The following is a 4233-nucleotide window of genomic DNA, read 5'->3' as shown; positions in this document are numbered from 1 at the left end:
TATTTTGGAGCTCTTGGCCTTTTTATTATCTTCTCGATCTCTAGTAAAGCGAGTAACGGTCCAGAATTTTAAATGAATTCAAGCGTATTGGGTTGTTTCTCAATTTATGTCCTTTCCGAGGTAACAATAATTTCGGTATTTTCACCTAGTTTTATCGTTCATAAATATGTATAAACATGATTTTGAGTTCATTTAGTTGAAAATTTTTCAAATTTTCACAAAATTTGGCAATTAAACCAAGTGTAAACCCGGGAGAATTTATAACCCTTCCCCACACTTGAGATCTTGCAATACCCTCATTTACAAGAAATCAGTAAAAATTTAAATTCATGAGGGTGATTAGCGTAGAAAAATGATTAAAAATACCGAGTTTGCAAACATATTGTTTGTTCGAATGATAAATGGTGCACATCATTTGTTCATTCTGCAGTTATTATATCACATTTGATATTTTGCGTCTCATCATCAAAATTAGTAGCTTTTGCTGAACTTGATGATAGTCTTTGAAAGTGCGCTGTTTTACCCTGTTTTATACATAAAATACAAACATATATATACATATTTTTGAAGTTTGGTATATTACCCCACGTTCATATAATATTTTTGGCATACTTTAGATCAATAATATTAAAATAATGATAACAAAATTTTTCGCCCCGTCCTTGGGTAAAGCAATTTCGGTTCTATGTCCTAGTGTTTAACTCACGACGAATTTTAGAAATCATTTTTTAAACTTAATGAAATAAAGTAAATTTTATTTTTAAATTCACATAAAACTTAAATTTAAAAAGCATATTAATTTTATACAAAACCTACGAAACAAAAAAATTCAGAATGGGGGGAGAAAACTAGTTCTTTAGTGTCTGCTAGTGGAAAAGACTAATCGGATTCCATTCATGGAACTACACGAAAACAGAACAACTAACTCTATACAACATTTTTTTCTTAGAACATTTGAATCTCCCCTCACTTAGGTAGCTGTGGTGTCAAAATTGTGATTAACTTCATAGTCAATTTCTCTTGGACCATAATCAACTTGCATATCTGTGACTTTTGCTTTAAGCCATTGGTCGGCTTCTTCTGTATTATCCACTAATTCAATTAGTTTCACCTTTTCTTTAGGTGACAGATTAGATACTAACCGGTTACATAACTTAAAGTTCCCCTTAATTCTAGCATCGTAAATCCGTTTATAAAGTTTCTTCATTGAACTGTTAATAACGGAGTCATTTAATTTTGTATCAACAATAGGGTTCTTTGTTATCAAGTCATCATTAGGTGTTACTTCATCTTCCCCACACTTAGGAGTTTTATTATTGTTAAGCACTACCGTTGGAGTTGGTAAAAAAATATGGTTCTTACCAATCGTTTTTATTGGTTCAACGGTTTTGGTTGGTGGAGATTTAGACTTTTGAATCACAAAGGTGATCAATTTTTCACCATTACTAAGTGTCATTCTACCCTCTCTTACATCAAATAACGCCCAGTGGACGCTAAGAATGGTCGACCTAAAATTAGAGGAATGTTTGAGTCCTCTTCTATGTCAATGACAATAAAATTGACTAGAAAGGTTAAATTACCTACTTGAACGGGTAAGTTGTCAGTAATTCCAACTGGGTGCTTAATGGTTTGATCAAGGAGTCGAACACTCATTTTCATTGGACTTAGCTCACCTACTCCTAGTTATTATTGGGTCCATTTGGATTGTAAAGAATAATTTGATTTCGATTGAAGTTTGGCTATGGCGGTTGATAATTATTTTGATAATTATTTTCCGACTTTTGGTTCATGTAGGAAACATTCTCACGTTGTTATATCGTTTGCTCAATGTGACAATCTTTCGTTAAGTATGGTCCACCGCATTGCTCACAACTGATTCGTATCGTGTGAATATCTTTAGTCATCTTTTCCATTCGTCTCTCGAAAGCATCTATTTTTGCGGAAACAGAATCAAAGTCATGGCTAGAATCGGCTCTAGCCGCTTTAGATGAACGAAAAATATCTTTTTCCTGGTGCCACTCATGAGAGTGGGAGGCTGTATTATCAATTATCTTGTGAGCTTCGGTAGCGGTTTTCTTCATAATGGAACCACCGGCTGCTGTGTCGATGTCTTTTCGTGTAGCAACGTCGACACCTTGGTAGAATATTTGTACTATTTGATAAGTGTCTAAACCTTGTTGAGGACATCCTCTCAACAACTTTCCGAATCTTATCCACGCCTCATATAATGTTTCATTTGGCTTTTGCGCGAACGTAACAATTTCTCCTTGAAGTCTTACGGCTTTAGATGCCGAAAAGAATCTTTTAAGAAATTTCTCAACTAAAACATCCCATGTGTCAATCGCCCCTTCAGGTAACGATTCTAACCAATCTTTGGCTTCTCCCTTTAAAGTCCAGGGAAACAACATGAGATAGATCTGTTCATCCTCAATTTCTCGGATTTTGAATAGAGAACAGATCCTATTAAAGGTTCGAAGATGTTCGTTTGGATCTTCTTTTGGCGTACCAATATATTGGCATTGATTAGTTACCATGTGTAGGATTTGTCCTTTGATTTCATAATCTGGCGCATTAACATCTGGCCGAATAATGGTGTGACCTTGGCCAGTGCGTGTGGCTATCATTCAGTCTTCCATACTTTGAGGTTCCGTTACATCCATAATTGAATTTGTTGAATCTGAATCACTAGAAGATTCTGATTTAACGGTTTGTGGTTCAGGAGGAATGCTTAGTGGTTCAGGATCTTGGAATTGTCCTTTAATATCCTCCGGGTTCTCAATTATGAAGTCGGGTTCAAAAAATGGATTATCAGAAATTTGAATTGGAGTACTTGTTCGACTAGATGATGATTCTAAAGAAAAATCAACGGCGACAATATTGGCTAGATGTCTTGATCGAGTTATAGGTGGTGAACGTGTGAAAGGTAGTGAACGTTTTGCTCGGTGCATTCACTGAATATCCTATTAGTTATAAAGGTAAAAATTATATAAGCTATCAATTTAATAGACTTTTCTGATTTTGCCCACGTTTCGAATAGCCAATAGATGCAGCAGGTAGCCAGGACCCTTTAAATCAGAATCCCACAACTCGCCACTAACAAATCTAACTATTACTACGAACCAGAAAATTTTGGATGTCTATTAATTTAATCGCTTAAAATAATTTTTCGTGAAAATTTAAAGAAGATAAAAATCTATGTCCTAAAAACTAGAGCGTAGAAATGAAAAAGAAAAAGAAACGCGTCAAAAAACGTCGAAAAATAAAAAGAAGAAAAAACGTCGAAACTTAAAAGTCTAAAAAATAAAAATTAAAAATTGCGTCTAAAGGTATTAAAGCTTAAAAGGAATTCTATATCCAAAACGGCAATAATTTAATTAAGCACTAAAATCTAAAAACTGTGTCGCAAAATTCTAAAGCGCCTATATCTTAATCTAAAGAAAAAGCACTTAAGGGATTTTACGACAAAAGTTAAAGATCTAGAAAAACTACGGAAAAAACTAAGTTTAAAACTAATTACGAATGACAAATATTACGAAATAAACGATAAAAATACAAATTATAACTAAAATGATAAAAATACAAATTTTATAAAAATATTATTTTTATATTATTATTTTATAAAAGTATTAATTTATATAATTAATGATAATAATAACACTTAATATTACTAATTATATATAGTAAAATTAATAATATGTTAAATAATTAAACCCTAATTAGAATAAATAATAATAATTATAATTAAAACCCTACTGCCGTATTAAATGCTGTACGAGGTATGCGGCCTGCCAGCTAAACCCCACGCGAGTGCATGGAATTCGTGCTGCTGGATCATGCGATCGCATGACATTGCATGTTCAGTTTTTTGTGCAGACTCAAAATTGCAGGTTCAAAACTCGGCATCTTTTTTTACAAAATAAAAGATAAATAATTTAATAAAAATAAATTTATATTTTTAAAAGAATCTAAATAAAAATACTTTTTAAAGACAATCTCTTAAAAATATATGTGTATATATATATATATATATATATATATATATATATATATATATATATATATATATATATATATATATATATATATATATATATATATTATTTTACACTTATTATAAATACAAAATATTTTTACGAAATACGAAATAATATATTTTTACAAAAATATAGTTTACAAAAATATAGCGTTTTGCTTCGGCATCCCCGGCAGCGGCGCCAAAAACTTGATGATGCA

The 4233-nt window shown here is 31.9% G+C and overlaps 1 non-coding gene across 1 annotated transcript; it reads left to right on the top strand.

Annotated features, from left to right (window-relative positions):
- The first annotated feature begins 2169 nt into the window (after nucleotides 1-2169).
- Nucleotides 2170-2276, top strand: LOC139879072 (small nucleolar RNA R71). Its single transcript, XR_011769924.1, has one exon. It is a non-coding gene; the product is annotated as a small nucleolar RNA R71 (small nucleolar RNA).
- The last annotated feature ends 1957 nt before the right edge of the window (nucleotides 2277-4233 follow it).

This window comes from Rutidosis leptorrhynchoides, chromosome 11 (genome assembly GCF_046630445.1).
Source record: "Rutidosis leptorrhynchoides isolate AG116_Rl617_1_P2 chromosome 11, CSIRO_AGI_Rlap_v1, whole genome shotgun sequence".
Taxonomy (NCBI): domain Eukaryota; kingdom Viridiplantae; phylum Streptophyta; class Magnoliopsida; order Asterales; family Asteraceae; genus Rutidosis; species Rutidosis leptorrhynchoides.
This window is presented reverse-complemented; position numbering and strand designations above follow the sequence as displayed.